At 49.9% G+C, this 16,934-nt stretch overlaps 1 protein-coding gene and 1 long non-coding RNA gene across 8 annotated transcripts in view; one reads left to right on the plus strand and one right to left on the minus strand.

The window, feature by feature from the left end:
• CFAP161 (cilia and flagella associated protein 161) overlaps positions 1 to 16,934 on the minus strand; it is a 70,152-nt gene that overhangs the window by 22,804 nt on the left and 30,414 nt on the right. Inside the window, exon 1 of one of the 7 annotated variants that reach the window (XM_039858286.1) lies at positions 326 to 596. The exons of the other annotated variants lie outside the window; for them this stretch is intronic. The gene's annotated coding sequence lies outside the window, so the exon portion shown is untranslated. Of the gene's footprint in view, positions 1 to 325; positions 597 to 16,934 lie in introns of those variants that run through there. 7 annotated transcript variants of the gene reach the window in all.
• On the plus strand, positions 387 to 7,316 carry LOC120599303 (uncharacterized). Its single transcript, XR_005651859.1, has 2 exons — positions 387 to 2,495; positions 4,909 to 7,316. It is a non-coding gene; the product is annotated as an uncharacterized LOC120599303 (long non-coding RNA).

Here is a 16,934-nt window from a genome sequence, read left to right on the forward strand (position 1 = left end):
AAAACAATATAATATTCTGTCAACTATAATTAAAAATAAACTTTAAAAAAAATCCCAGGCCATACCAAAACTCTGGGAGACAGGCAGAGGTGGAAGAAATTTAAAATGGAAACTTTCTCCCCTTATGACTTTTACAGAATATTTATGAACTGTTTTAAACACTTTACCTATATTGTCTTATTTACCATCTCACACATCTTTGAAGGGTTACCTCCATTCCATAGATGACAAAACGGATGCAGAGAAGTTCATTATTTATGTAAATAAGAGGAAACAATCTTTACAAATAAGACAGGAGGAAGATAGTAGGAGGAGGTTTGCATACCTTTGTGTCTAATAAAACAGATTTTTTAGAATAAGGATTTAGAAGAACTGGAATGACATCAGTAATGAGCCTAACGTACGTCTGGCCTCCCTGCCGGTCAGTGCTGTCACTGTAGAAGGGGCGGGACTTCCTTCCTGTTGTAACGTTCTGGGTGTGGTGAGAGGGTGCTTCCTCCCCACAAACGGCCCGCAGCTTGGGGCACTTCCAGAGCCAAGGTGTTCACCGCAGCAGCTTGGGGCACTTCCAGAGCCAAGGTGTTCACCCCAGAACTCCAGCATCCGCCAGAGCTGAGACCAAAGTCCCCCTGTGCTGTCAATGAGTCCCGATCTCGTGGAGCATGGGGTCCGTGCTGAACGGTCTGGCAGGAAGAAGTCTTCATTAACACACAAGTGGCAGAGGTGCTCTCTTGGTCACCGGTCCTCAGCTGGTGACCCTCTACCTCCCTCCTCTGGCTAATTTGCTCCCACTGGGGTAAAGAACTGGGCACGGCTCCTCCCTGGCTGTCTGCTTCTGGAGATAAGTGCTTGATGACTCTGTGCCACCTCCCATTCGGGAGATAAATTTCCTATTTGGGAGGAAATCACACCCCCTCTTCCCCAGCTCAGCGGCTGTGTCTCCCCGCCTTCGGCAATGGTGGGAAGTGACCACACCCACTCTTCCCAGCCCAGGGGGATCCCAGCGTTTGGAAGTTCAGGGCTGGAAAGATAAACATAGCTGCTTATCCCTCACTCCCTCATTGTCCCTCTTCAGTGACAGAAAAGGAACGAGAACGCTGCTGCACGGAAATCCATTGAGCAGCGGTTCCAGGTTCCCAGTTGGTAAGGGGATGGCTGCCTGAAACTACACTGGGGGCTCCTCCCTTTCCTCCCCGCAACGCCCCACCCGCCTCTTCAGGAAAACAAAACAGAACGCTGACTCCCAGGTCCCGGGGAAGCCGAGCTGCCTGGCCCGGAGGCCCCCTCCTCCTGTTTCTCTAGAGGGGAAAGCTGACAGTGAAACGAGCTCCAGATCTGGGCCTGCGGGACTGGCTTCCTCGCGGCCAGGCTGTAGCTGAGCAGCTGGGCCATCGAAGGGAATCAGAATTGTTCCTCTGCCTACTTCACGGGTGGGGGTGGGGGGCTTTGAAGCAACGGGCGCGCTGCTCCCAGATTCTGTGTAGAAACGGCCAAGTACGCATCACTGTAAGGGATGACACCCTTAGCTCCCACTGCCGCCTCAGTGCATCTTACCTGCCCCGAGGACTCAGTTCCTAATGTTTTTGCCAATCGTGGTGACAATTGATTTTTCCCTACACAAGTCTTTGTTAGAACCGTGCCCTTGGCCTGTTATTGTCTTCCTTCTCTACGTCTGCCTTTGAAATCCTTTCCATCCTTCCCGGCCCAGTTAGAACTCCCTTCTTCCCAAGAAGCTGCCCCATTCTGACATTTTTCAGAGTTTCTCTCTCTTCTCTGAACCCCTCCAGCCTTTCCTCTGCCCCCTGGTTTCAGACTGACCCCTCTGCCTCAACTTCAAGGTCTCTGTACAACCGCTCATCTCCCCAGCAGACCAACTGTAAGCGATTCGTGGCGGCGGCATTTCATGAGCACACCCCCAGTGCCCGGTGTTCAGCACGGACCGAGGACGTGTGGGGCGATGGTGAGGAAGGGGCCGGCGGCATCTACGCCACGCACATGTTAAGTACACACGCGTTTATTCCGGGGAAATTCACACTCACTATTTCTCAAAGAGTCTAAGGAAACTTTAGAAACTGACCACAACTCAACGAAGAACAATTTCAAGTAAAAGAGAAAACACGTTTCCAGCACCCGGGATGAGCTGTTTACTCCAGCGGAGCGCTGGATTTATCTCTGAGCTTCCTGGATGACAGGGAACTGCACTGGCTCACCCACTTCTCATTGTACAATAACTCTGGAATCAGACTGGAAAGAGGAATTTTCCTGGCACCGTGTTCAAGGAGAAATTTATCCAGTGAATCCTTATATAACAGACATGAGGTAACACCGAGCAGCATCTCCAACCGGCATTTTGCAAAAGGACACAAGTGTCTTCAGATGGGCAATTCCTGGGTTCGCCTGCAGTTCAGAGAGGAGGGATTTCTGCAAGGAAATGGGACAAGGCCCAAACGAGGTCCCTCTACCCCTGCAGACGTCTGGAGAACCAAGGAAAAAAGGTGGGTGACTGTTTGATAGCCAATTTCAAAGCCCACATATAGCTTTATTTTAAGGGTCTAGCAAGTCAGCTTACAGCAGCTTGAGACAGGAAGCTGGGACAAGGACCGCCCTGCCCCGGCCAACGGGCAGACTCCAGAGGAACCGGAATGTGCGAGGTGCACAGAGCTGGGTGCTCGGGCATGTTCCTCCAGGGGACCTAGACAGGACACGGTCACAGGGCCCACTGTCCATCAGGAGGTCATGCGCAGGCCTGACCAGCTTTAAAGGAGACTCCGAGAAATGGGGGCAGGGAGACTCCCGGATGTGAGGGTGTGCGACGAAGGGCACCTGGGTGAGAGCACAGTTCCTGACAGCGACACCAGACAGCGCTGAGGGAACGGCTGAGTTCTAGGGCCACTCAGATCACAGACGGGGACGGCCTACTGCTGCCTCCAGGCTGCTGAGCCAGAGTGTGGGAGCCCTGGGGTGTCCATCTGTGAGTTTCAGAGGCAGGAAAGGAAGGTGGTGCTGACCATCTCAACTACCTCCTGACTACGATGGGAGGAAGTGAGGCCCAGGGAAAGAAACAAGCCTGGGGGCTCGCATCTGTGGCTACCGCGATAAAATTCCCATGGCTTCGGTTCCAAGCTGGCTGTTTTGCCTCCACATAAAGGGGAAGCCCTGGCCTTCTGGGGCCTGACGTACGCAGCCTCCCCCCGAGTCGACTATGGAGGCAGCTTAAGATCCATATGTCTAGGAGGAACTGTCTCTCTCCTTTGTCTTTCCTATCTGTGTCTCCTGCCACTGAATCACCTCCTGAAATGCCAGCTCAGTCCCTCTCGGTCACGTGACTCCAGATGCCTGGCTCCCTCTCTCTGAGGTATTTCTGGTTCAGAAGGGAGTGTCTCTCAGTGTATTTGACTCCAGTGAGACCTCAGAATCAAGACCCTATGGCCACCCCAGGCCACCTCAGACACGAGACTGGCAGAGACAGACTTCCCGTCGTCCTTATCAGTAGCTACCACGAGATAGGAGAGGTCAGACAACACTGAAAGGTCCACAACGGGGACAGCCAGGGTCCCAAGGGAGTGTGACTCCGGACACTGCAGCCCTACTTCGGGTGACCGCATCATGACGTTCTGCAGCCACACCCGTGGGGCCCGTGGGACCCATGGAGCACTGCCCCCGGGTTCTGTCAGTAGCGCCCAGGTGGCCAGACGGACAACTCACTGCAAGCTGAGGCTGAAGTGAGGGCAGTGGCCCCACTGTGTGCGTGAGGGTCACTGGGCGGCTCTGAAGATGCACACTCCGTCCTCTCTCACACGAAGCGTCACTGGAACGCGGTGCGACCTCCACTCAGGTTACCATTACAGTATCACTACTACCAACAGCAACAATGAGAATGGTATCACAGGTGTGAACAGCTCAGCGGTCAAGCACAGAATCAGGACATGTATTTTCCCAAGAGAACTTAGATGTTTTCGTTCAGCTGAAAAATCCAGAGCATCAAATTGAAGGACTGATTAAACGACTTTTTAGAAATTCTTAATAAGTCATCCTATCAAACTACCTATCATCTTAAGCATCTACCCTGTGCCCACGGCCTCAGGCACTTCACATCCTGTTCTGCATTTGCTCTCCAGAGCTCTGCGGGCGGATCCATCCCCTCCCGCCACAGAAGGCAGGCACCAGGGAATGGCACCTAGGGCCCAGGTAGGCAGCTCTTAAGGAGCTACCAGTCACCATTTCATGGTCAGCCAGAAAGAAAAAATACAGCCAGACGCACCCGCCGTCCTGCTTTCCACACGCAAACCTAAAGGACTGGGCAAACATGGCATGGGGAGACCTTCCTCAGAGCAGTGTCGGGAATGGAGACCCACCACGCAGGAAGATGCCCAGAGGCAGAGTCGATGAAGACAAGCCAGACCAGATGACCGTCCACAGACGTTTCCAATGGGACCTCCAGCAAGCCTGCGAGGGAACCTCCCAGGGGCTCCCATACAGCTCACCTCACTTCATCCTCCCAATGCCTTCACGTTAGATCTCTCTGTTTTGCTGACAGAGAACATGAGGCACAATCAGGTGAAGTGCTGCAGACCCTGGTTAATCTGTAACACACCTAGGATTCATGCCCAGCCCCAGGGCCGCTCCTGGCTGTCACCCAGGTGTGAGCAAGCTACTGAGATACAGGCACACCTTGAAGATACCATGGGTCCGGCTCCAGACCACTGCAGGCAAGTCCACAGTGCAGTAAAACGAGTCACGTGAATTTCTGTTTCCTGGTACATGTAAAAGTCATGTTTGTACTACAGTCTTTTAAGTGCGTGACAGTATTATGTCTAAAAAATGTACACATCTTAATTAAAAAATACTTTATTGCTAAAATATGCTAACCGCCATCTGAGCCCTCAGTGAGTTGTCATCTTTCTGCAGGTGGAGGGTCTTGCCTCGATGTTGATGAGAATGCAGTATCTGTGAGGCACCATGAATCGAGGTCTCCTCGTATGTGACCACGAAAAGTCATCACTTCGTCTCTTGGAGTTTTCTCCTAAGACGTGCTGTCTATGGGGAAGCCGCTGGCTCACAGAGCGCAGCAGCCGAGGGGTGAGCAGAGACTCGCTGGTCCTGCACACGTGCTCCCTGCTGGGCTCAGAAGCTGTTTTTCTTCACTTGTTTTATCTTCTTTCCTTTGTCCTTTCCCTTCCGTTTCATTTTCTTCTCCCCTCCCACTCTGTCTCTGTGTCTGTCTAAAGAGTCAGGGTCTCTGTGAGACGAGACCTCCGTTTCTGCTCTTTCTCGGGGCTCGGGGTCGTGTGGCGCTCACGTGACGGCTGCTGTGATTCTGAGCGCATTTGTGGGGCTGGATGCAGGGAGAAGAGTGAGCTCACCGGGCGGGAAAGCAACGGCCTTGATCTGAGCTGCAGCCTGGTTCTAATTTTAGCAACAACTGAGCGCTGGACTTCCCGGAGATATTGGATTGCCCTGCTCTCCCTCCCGCTCCCTGCACTGGGCTGACACTAGACATGTGGAAGAGATTCAGATCACAAGAATCACCAAATCAGGTCACACCCATGGCTCATCCGGCCAGCCTCTGTCTCAGAAAGTAGGGACAGGGAGTCTCACACCACCGAGCTTAGCCATCGCCTGGGAAAACTCCCTCAGTTTACAGACAAGGGCAGAGGTAAGGGGGAGACACAACTATCCAAAATGAATGGCCAGCAGAGCCAGGTCCAGAGTTCAGGTCCTCCGGTATCAGTCCTGCGTGCTACCCATCACGTCACCCTCTCAAGGTCAGGGCTGTGGCCTCAGGATACCCTCTTTCCCTTCCTTTTGAAGTGTGGGCCATACAGAAATATTTCTAAATAATTTCTCCTCCTATTTCTACATTTTATAATTTCATACAGTAAAACTTACATACAGTGACCTGCACACATCTTAAATTGTAATCTGACGAATTCTGAGAAATGTATACACCCGCGCCACGACGAAGAACACACCCGTGATCACCCCCAGGAAATTCCTTCATGCCCACTTCCTATCAACCCCCCGTTTGTGCCGCAGGCAACCACAGTCCTCATTTCCATCATCCTACATTAGTTTTGCTGGTTCTCGATCTGCAAGAGACAGGGTTGTGGTGTCTGGGAAAAGGATGAGATTCTCACTTAGCTCCACGTGGGCCATTTCGCTAGGCAGGTCCAGTGCATCCCTCGTGTCCAAGCCCCTTCTTGGTGGGCTGAGTGCAAAAGACCGTTCCTTAACTCTGGGTCTCCATCCCAAGCCCACAAACGAACGAGGCCACAGTGATCCCTGTTATACTGTCAAGTTACAAGTCAGTCCTTCTGGTTTCCTGCCATAAGCAAGGCTTACGCCCCTGACGGTTCTTGATGCCATCCTTCCAGACCTCCCAGAATAGTCTCCCAACCCTCCTGCTACTCAGGAATGACTCTTCATCCTATAATTTACCCAAACGCTTTTCTCATTAGAACGCAAGCCTATTTCTTCATGTTTTCTCCCCAGTGAAGCCACTGAACAGTTGGTCGATAGTACAGTAACTCAATGAGAAAAATCCTTAAATTTCATTTTGTCATCTCTCTGGGCAGTAATTGTCTATATCCATTCTGAAAAACTTAGCACTGAACAGAGGTGTGTGTCCTAACTGCTAAATATTGACTTGGGTTTCAATTATAATTCCACCAGTGACTGGTCCTGTTTTGAGACTTGTCACTGTGTGTCCCTGGCAACTCTGTTGTCCCCAGATACGTGTGCGTTAGCGAACAGTACCCCCTTGGAGGCATCTCTCACCGGGCCTCACTGGGCTGCGTCCCCCCTGAGGGACGATGATGAATCAGGACTTACTTCTCTTGCACAGCTCATGCTATGATGTCACAGGACTCTCGGAGGAGGACTGGAGAACTTCTTGAGAGACCCTCCATGTCTGTATCTCCAGCCTTCAACATGAGGCCTGCTACAACGAAGATGAATAGATAAACTCATCAATAAGCTGCACTGAGTGAGAGCTGGGCTCCCCCAAAGCTCTGGCTCTTCTTTCTCGTAAACCAGGTCCTGATTCTGTGCCAGGACCTAGGACCAACGTCTGGTCCCAGAGCAAGACACTCATCTACTCATTGAGTCATCTACTCACTGTTAACTGCTGGCTCCCCAGACACCCCCTCAACCATCCCATGTCGCCTGGGTGCCCACCTTTTGGGCACTCACAACTGTGTTCTCCGTGAGCCCCATTTTACCACCTTTTTCTTTGGGCTCTGTCAGCAGCTTACTTCAGATGCCCAGCTCATTGGACTGTACTTAATATGAAATAAAGGCATAGTCAGTTCCTTAAAGTCTTCTGTTTTCTTTACGTTGTTTCCTGGAACAGTGATCCGTCCACATTTCACTGAGCCCTCGCCTCCTCCCAACATCCTTAACACTTTCCCTTGGCCTCCTTGAACTTGTGCTTGTGGTTCTCTTCACTGCCTTCAATACGAGACGTCTCCTTTCCCCAAACAATCACATTCTGACGTGGTCTTAGTGTGTGTTGTCCAGGCAGCTAGTCCTGCTTCTGCCCCTATCTACCGACCATCAGTAATGAGAGAGGCTGCTCCACAAGGCACTTTTCCCCTTTGCATTTTCAAAGCAAAGGAGCTCAGCTGGCAGATGCCTCCTTTGAAGGCCTTCTGGCCAACGCCACGCTGTTCAGAGACGTGTATCTTCTTACTGGCTACTCTGTCCACAAAGCAGACTCGTATGCTGCATCAGCATGCTCCCTGGCCTCTGGCTTCCTGCTGGGTTTGGCCAATGGGAGGCCGCAATGAGAGGGAGGAGGAGGGTGAAGTCAGGGTATTTGTTCTCCGGGGTTCTCTCTGAGCTTCCTGTGAGTGGCTGTGTCTCCTGACCAAAAGTCACTGCTCCTCTCGAAGCATCTTTCCTACAAGACTCTCCCTCCAAATTCCTGTACGCGGTCCCTCCGCTCGTCCATCTGAGCTGTATGAGCCTCGGGTCGCTGCACTACTCCGCTAACCTCACGCCTGCACAAACACTCCTATTCGCTCACATCTGAGTGTGCCATTTATTTCCTGTAGGGAGTCTGCTTGGTAAAGGAGTTATAAAATTACCTGGAAGGGGATCTGGACTTAATATGTAAAGGGCAAACGCAAGTGTTGAAAATGGTAAAACCCACTCTATGAATTGAGGACTCGAGAAAAAGTATACGCATGCCTATATCTAACCACCCATGCACGCTTCTCCCCACTAAGGGGCTGGAAAGAGCCTGTGACCAGTGTGAGAGAGGAACGGCTCTGGTCTAACCCACAGGACTGGCCGTTTCCTACACCATCCCTGTCCCATGCGATCTGCGACGTCGCCTCCTGCTTCAGCAAACTCACTGTGAACTCTTAGTCTTGGCTTCATGCTGCTCAATGTTTAAGGCAGCTGATTTTACAAGTTCTGCATCCCTGCAATCTAAGCTTAATGATTCCACTGCTGGCTTTACTGCAGATGAGCAAGCTGCTTGCTGCTCCTGCTGTTTCTCCAAACTGAGGTGTGTCTGCTGCCGTACAGACAAGAGGGGCATTTCGACGGCCTCTGGCAGGGTCACCTTCTACCAGGTAAGTGTGCTGATAACTGGCCCCTCAGTAACACTTCCTCTGTGATGTGACTGAGTGTCTCTGGCTGGGGTTGCTCAGAAAACGCCCAGGGACCCGCCGCTGCGCCTTTGCTTCCAGCCTAACTTGCTGGGGAAGCAAGAGCTCAGTCTGAATTCTCTGTGGAAGCCGGGGGTGCCCGCCGCCGATTTCTGTCAGAAACACACGACATCCTGCTACCTTGTAGGCAAGCCCCCAACCTCACATAAGAAGCTACCAAGAAAGTATCAGAAGAAAGGCGTTTGAAATGTTCCTCTTTGGGGGCATCAAGGTCCAGAAGATGAAGAAATTTGGATTCTAAGCTGGCTCTGCCACTGACCTGCTCCGCAACTTGTGGGGTTATTTGCCTCTTGAGGCCTCCACGTTCCCTTTTGTAAAGTGCAGGCAACTGAACAAGGATGTCTCTTAACTCCCCCAGACTCAATATGGAAAATCTCTAATGTGATTAGTAAGACTATATTTCTCCTCTCTTAGGAACTGCGGACTATACAATGCTCTAACCACTGGCCTGAAACAGGGCAACGAACCACATGATCAAGCAAAGCTCATTCATACCCTACAATTTCATGGTCAGAAGGGAGCTACTGAGCATGAGTCCCTGACTGTTCACAGCCCCCAACATCCATTACTTCCTAGTTGACTCTTAGAGAAAATTGTGACTTTCTTTACCCCAGGAGTTTTTACTCTCGAAGGTGCCTATGAAGTATATTCAAACAGGGTACAGATTAGTCATAGTGACTCTCTGTTCTGCATAAATGTTGAGAGGCCATGCCAAGTGCATCTGCTACACAGGATGCCAGATCTGGTGCGGCAGAAGATGGACCCATCTTCCCAGAGCCGAAGGCATAGCATCACTGCCGGCTGGAAAGCCAGGGCTCTGCAGGACAAGGATAGGCGAATTTGCCTCCTTTCACAGGAAATGGGTGAAGCCCAGCTCAAAATTATTACTCAGACGTTTTGTGCTGTGAAGGAAATGTCTTCTGATAGCACAAAGCTATTGGTTTCCTGTTGTGAACGGAGCGTTTCTGGCTTGCCCAGGAACGTACAGGAAAGGAAAGGGTGGCTGTCCCTTGGAAGTCCTTGTTTAATGAAAACGCCAGCTCAATGGCTTCCCAGACACTGCAAATGCACAGAGGGGAGGTGGGAGGTTGGAGAGAGGTCACGTTAGGAAGGGAGGCAGTGTGACGAGATCCGCTGCGGTCCCACATTTGTTGAGCGATTCCACGTGCTGGCCACTGCGCTACTTGCTGGGCATGTCAGACGGCTCAGGCCAGTCTTGGCAGTGGAAGTTGATACAAAAATAATGTTTGAATAACGTGATAAGGGCTAAAAAGTGGCTTTCCTAGAGTACTATGAAAACCTATAGCTGTGCCTTGGGCCAGTCTTTACACCATTTTGGTTGATTCCCTTTGTCTGTAAGGGTATGCTTAAGGAGCAGAACTTTCCAAGATACGGCCGAGACAGCGGTAAGGACCATTGAGCCCAAACCCATTCTAAGCGTTTTCCACACATGCTCTTACCTAATCCTCACAGTAACCCTGTGATATGGGTCCTGTGAGGCTGAGACAGGGTGATCACGACCTGAAGGTCACACTCATTGGGACAGAGCTGGAGAGACCCCTTTCTTCGATGCATCAAGGGATGATGGGCTTGCCACGAGCCCCGAGTCGGGGCCTGAGCCATCTCCTTGGCAGTGTGCACCGTCCTGGTCTGTGAACACTGCTGTTACCTCGCTGTCTTCACCCTGGCCCAGCTCCAGCAGGTTAAGGATTATCTGTCCACACAAAGTTGTCACTGCCACACAGGATTCCTGGAGGGTGATGTGAGAAAGCGAAGTCTTCCCCTAGAGACCTATCCCAGAGGTCCCCACAATATTGCTCATTTCACTGAAGAGTGTGAATAATTAAAATGACTTAAAATGTAAAAGGAACATCCAGCAGTTCACAAACTAATGTTCCCACCATCCCAGAGAAAATCATCTCTCCCAGGAAAAGCCATCGGGGAGTGACGGGTTGTGGGCACACCCCAGCTCCTGGCTTGCTCCCCTCTCGAGTTCGCTGTACCATCTCTCCTCTCCCCTCCAACGAGCAGGATTCAGCAACATGGAGAGAAAGGCAGAGGAGGGACCTGAGGCTTGATGCTGGCTGCTCCCGGTCCTCTGCCTTTCAGCACAAGTCCTTGCCTCTACCTGTGCATTGCATTAGCTGGCGGGATGGAAAATCTTCTCTGATCAAAACAATGACAACTCTTAAATGTTTTTTTTCTTATGCCCTGATACACTGCATGTACGTTTTCACTCAAATATTCACGAGGTTTCAAACGGTGTCTACCAAGGACCAAATACTGTTCTAGGTACTAGGGATCCAGAAAAAAATCAGTAGACTATTCCTGTCTTCCAGGAGATGGTTCTCAGTCTGATGGGAGCACCGTTTGTGGCTGACGGGGCGGTCTCACGCACTTCGTACCTAATTCCAAGTCTCCGGTCCCTTCACCTTCCTGTTATAGAGATTAGAGAGCTAACTACTTGTTCATCTGCCCTCCTTCCAGCTAGAAATGGCTGTGTAAAACAGTTTAGGTCAATGAAATACAGCAAAAAGTCTGTTGAAAGGTGTTCTGGAAAAGCTTTTGCTATGACATGAAAAGACCAGACACAGACATGACTTTTTTGCTTCCTGTTTGGAATACATACATGATGCAGCAGTCATCCTGTAATGACAAGGTGACAAGCCAAGACGTGCTGAGGGGGAGTGATACAGAAAGTCCCAGGTTCCTGGTGACGCTGGGTACATCTCCCAGCTATGAACTGCCTGCTTCTGCACTCTGTAGCCAGGACTCTATTGCTTGAAGACCTTCCTAACATATACCGATAAGAGGAATAACGGCCATGCAAGACATGCTGTATTAAGAGACATGCTGTATTAAGAGGCATGCTCACAAGTTATGGGAGCAAAGAAGAGGAAAGCTTCCAGAAGAAGGTAGCATTCGAGCAAATCTTGGGATTTTTCAAATGCACAAAAAGGCAAGAAGGGCACTCCATGTAGGAGGAACAGCCATACGCAAAGGCACAGGCTGAGTAAGGACGCAGCCAAGAGAACCAGCAGAAATTCGGAGTACAGATCGTGAGAGAGAGGTAGAACTAGGGAGGGAAAGGCAAGGGAAAAATCAGAAATTGGGCTGGACTCTATTTTTTGGAGCAATAGGGGAGTCCTTAAAAGCTTTCAAGCAGGAAGATAACAAGTTTATAGTTTGAAAAAAATTCTGCCAGGAGAGTACAAGATAGGAAAGATAAAGAAGAGAAGAAAGTCTGGAGGATGCTAGAAGATTATTGGAATCTCACAAGTGAAAACTCTAAGATCGTAACTAAGGCAGCAGCTACAGGGCTCAAAGGAAGGAGATTTGTAAAATAAATGCTGGACTCTAATTGAAAATTGCAAAGAACTACACACACACACACACACACAGATGCACATACACACTGCTGAAAGCAGAATTAGTCTGAAATCTAGTTAACAGTACTACACCAATGCCAGTATCCTGGTTTTAATATCGTACTGTAGCTATGTAACACGTCACCACTGGGGTCCACGGGGCTTTACGTACTATTTTAGCAGCTTCCTATGAATCTATTACTATTTCAAAATAAAAAGCTTGAAGGTTTTTAAAGTTTTTATATTTTTCTATAAGAATCTATTTTTTTAAAAAAAAAAGATAGTATATAGAGAAGAAAAGTCAAACTGGTCCCCACAAAGCTGAATGCCAAGCAGACAATAGCGTGGTGTTTACAAAATTTTGAGGATGAATCAAGATTAGGATCTCTGGACTGGGGAAGACATAGGTTTAAAAGTACTAAAAGTGAGTAATGAAATCATTTAAACACTGAGTTGTCTTTCGACACAACCTACTTCGAAAATATTTTGCAAACGTAAAATTATAATTCTTTTAAGGTCCAGAAGCGTGTTGTAAAAATCATTATTACATATGTACATACATACATACATGTTGGATTATTTCCCTTGGCTCTTCCAACTCCTGGGTCAACATATACTCCCTGGAGCTGGTAGTCTCTGCATTCTTTTTTCAAGAATGAACGTGCCCTTTGGCCATCAGCCTCAGGAAGTAGATCTGAGGTCACCCTGGCCTAGAAGTCTGTGTCCTAAGCCACCGGCCACCAGAGCAGTAGCCAGCCTCCTTTGGCCCCATCTCAAGTCCCTAAAGGGATCTCCGTGAGTTCCCGAGTTGCCCCCGGGACGCTGGTCACCCCTGCCTTGCGCTGTCTGACAGCTCTGCCTGCATTAACCTGTAGCCACGCACAGGCCCTCCAGAAGCACGTGTTCTGCAACCCGGCCCGCATCCCTGTAGCTGCTCGCACGCTGGTTTGATTTCCCATCGCCCCCTGCCCTGCGAACAGAAGGAGCCGGCCCTCAGCAACCCCGGGGAGGCGGCTCGCCCCACCCTGTGATTCCGGCCTGGAAAGAATAATTTTAGGACAGCATTCCCCGAACTGTTTCATAAACTGCTAGTATCCCATGAGATATTAATAGGTAGCCTAAAAAACAGTTCCACTACTAAACTGGACAAGGCAAAGTTAAATGGGGCTATTGTTACTATAAATCATCGAAGAGTTTTTAATAGGCTGATACGTTACGCCCAAAACTAATTTGAGGCCCTTTATTTGTGGAAACCCTCGTTTCCGTACTCAGAATTGTAGGCATGTGTAGAACCAGTTTGGGGAAATGCTGTTCCAGGATGAGGTGTCCCCAAGGAGCGACAGATCCCTTCCGCGCTCTGCCTTCCTTCCCCTGCCCTATTCCCAGGCGGTGCTGGCGAAGGGAAAGATGGCCGCGTTCCAAGATGGACATCAAGTTCCTTCTGTGCAAGGAAAGGAGAAAGCCACGGGGTCCTTGAAGGGTTAGCGACGAGACCGGAGTCGCAGGCAGGACTGGCGGGAGGGAGGCCGCGGGCTTCCGTGACACAAACCCGCCGGTCAGGGACGCGTCTGCCCACCCGCGGCGTCGCCGCAGCCGCGCAACGCCGCTGGGCACGGAGCAGCGGGGGACGGGGAGGACAGGCACTTCGGCCTCCGCCCCTGCCCGCCAGTCACCCCGAAGCCGTCGGGCCCCAGCCGCACAGCTCCCTCAGCTCGCCCCGAGGACCCGCCCTGCGCCGCTTCGGCGGCCGGAGGCTTCGCGCACGGCCCTGGCCTTCGCCGAGGCCGCGGGAGCTCCCTCGGGGCTCCCTCCGGGCTCCAGCCTACCTGCCAGGTCGCCGCAGGGCGGGGCTGGCCTCGGAACTCGGGGACCCGGGGACGACAGGGGGCGCCACACGCAGCCGGCCTCCCGCAGGGGGCGGCCCTCCCGGCAGGCCGCGCGCCGGCGCCGCGCGCATGCTCAGAGCCGTCCAGGCGCTCTGGCCCGCCTGCACGCCTGTGCCCTTTGTTCCGGGACACGGGGAACAAGCAGGTCCAACAGCACGTTACTATGCACCCGACCTCCCCACCTAGAGCTGCTTTGTCTCCCCGGACGCCTTGGGCACCTGCTCGGCAGCTCCCACCGGCTTCCCCAAACCACCTGCCACGCAGCCTGTGCAGAGCCCGTCTCCACATCAGGCCACTTTCCCACGCCTGGGAGAGACCGCTACTTCGTCTAAATCATGTAAACAAACAGAGAGTCAAACAAAATGAAAAGACAGAGGAAAACCTCTCAAGTGAAAGAACAAGAAAACACTCCAGGAAAAAGAAAAAGAAAAAACCCTAAGGAAAAGGAAATAAGCAATTTGCCTGATAAAGCATTCAAAGAAACGGTGATAGGCTCCTCACCAAACTTGGGAGTGGACAGAGGAACTTAGGAAGAACTTCGATAAAAACTAAGTATAAGAAAGAACCAAGAGAACCTGAAAAACACAATAACTGAAATGAAAACACATCAGAAGGAATCGACGATAGATTAGCTAACACAGAAGAACAAATCAGAGACCAGAGACACAGACTAATGGACGTCAATCAGAAGACAAAGAGAAAAACTTTTAAAATGAGGATGCTTTAAGGGATCTCTGGGATAACATCAAGTGCTCCAATGTTCACATTATAGGGATCCCAGAAGGAGAAGAAACAGAAAGAAAAACTTCATTTAAAGAACTCATTACAACTTAGCACCAAAAAAACCACAAACAATCCAATTAAAAAATGAGCAGAATAGACATTTCTCCAAAGAGGACAAACATATGGCCAACAGACGCATGAAAAGATGTTCAACATCGCTAATCAGAAATGCCAATAAAAACCACCATTAAATATCAGCTCACATCTGCCAGAATGGCCATCATCAATAAATCAACAAACAGGTATTGGTGAGGATGTGGAGAAAAGGGAACCATGCACTGTTGTTGGGATTGCAAACTGGGAAATAGCGGAAAGTGGAATTTCCACTATGGAAAATAGTATGGAGTTTCCTCCAAACAATTAAAACTATAACGACCTCATGATTCAGCAATTCCTCTTCTGGGTATTATCTGGAGAAATCCAAAAACAATAAAGATATATGCACCCCCATGTTCACCGCAGCAGTATTTACAATAGCCAAGCTATGGAAGCTACCTAAAGGTGTCCATCAATGGATGACTGGATAAAGGAGCTATGGTACACATTTACAATGGAATATTACTCAGCCATAAAAAATGAAATCCTAACACATTTGTGAACACATAGACGGACCTCGAGGGTATTACGCTCATTGAAATAAGTCAGAGAAAGACAAATACCAGATGATCTCACTTATATGTGGACTCTAAAGAACAAAGCAAATGAAGAAACAAAACAGACTTTTTAGATACAGAGAACAAGCTGATAGATGCCAAAGGGGAGGAGGTGGGGGGATGGGAAAATAATAATAAAAGCTTCATGCTACATAAACCAGAAAAATCAACAGGTCCTTTGTCTCACTATGGGAATAGGCTTACCTAGTACTCAGTGTTCTTATAAGAAGTTACAAAACAAACCAAAATTCATTTTTAAAAAAGGGAAACAAAAGCCAAGGAAACAAAAAGCCCAAATATGCATGAGGCTTTGGCACTGACTGCAGGATTTTAAGGTTCAAAGTCCTGATGGGTCGCTGATAAGCCACCAGTCCCACGGTGTAAGGGATGGAGGATGAGACTCTGCCTCTAACAGAGTTCCCGAGGTCCTAGTGCTGTTTTAAGCTTTAATCATATCAGAAGTGTAAATAAAGGCTGTAAATGTACCCCCTAAAATCCTTTGAATTGTTAATTATTCAGGTTTCTTTTAGACCTTTTTAGTTTTGTGAATTTGAAACCATGTGTTTCATCTTTTGTTTCATTCCACTTTTACCATCTGTAGGAGGAACTGATCTTTTATTCCTAATAAAAAATGCATTGTTCAAAATTCACAAATTCAGTAAGTGTGAATGAAATGTATGTAATTACTTTTTAAATGGCCTCTTTTGTTAGTCTGTTTAATTTACAGTTCTATATTAAAGCTTGGAACTAAGGCTTCTGGAACATGATGCCGCACATCTTAAATATGACAAGACATTGATTTGTCTGGCTTTGGGGAACTGGGGGTGGATCTTAAAGGGCTTGGAATTTTCCCAGGTCAGCCTCTGAGATGCTGCAGTCACACCCCGTGTCTGCCTCTACCTGGCCCTCTCCAGCCCTGTTCAAGGATTAGACCCTGGTGGTGTCTGGGGCAGGGAGGAGGGTGGAGGCACTGGCAGGATGCTGCGATTTCACAGTTTTACCCATCTTTCTCTCCTCTGAGCACCAACGGGCTTTCTATGCTCCATTTCCGCTTGACAGACATTTCCCGCTCTTCCTACCCTGCCCCATGAACTGCTCTGAATCCGCCCTCTCCTTCCTAGGGGCACATGAGCCCCACGGTTTAGCCTTAAAGGTAAAAAGTCTACATGGAAGGAAAAACAAAGACAACAGTCAACAAAGCGGAAACTGGCTACTGTTTCTCCTTTCATACAACGTCCTTCAGATCCGAGAGGACGGCCTTTCCCGTCCTGCTATTCCAGCGACTCTGAAGTTATGCTGCCCGTCCTGGCCAGAAGGGATGCAGAGGCCATCCCGGGCCACTCTGACCCAGTAGGTCCAGGGCAGCACCTAGGTGGTCCCCGTGGCCACACATGGCAAGACAATGACCCACTCCCACCCTCTGCCCAGTCTTCTCCCCGCCTCCGACAGCTCCTCTGCCAGGTGGGGACCCCAGCAAATGGGACGAGTTCGGACAGGTGAAGAGGGGCAGCAGTGGTGAAGAGTTGGACACAGCAGGTTGTGGACCCTGATTCTATGACCCATGTCCTC

Source organism: Pteropus medius, unplaced genomic scaffold (assembly GCF_902729225.1).
Source record: "Pteropus medius unplaced genomic scaffold, Ma_sr-lr_union100, whole genome shotgun sequence".
Taxonomy (NCBI): Eukaryota; Metazoa; Chordata; class Mammalia; order Chiroptera; family Pteropodidae; genus Pteropus; species Pteropus medius.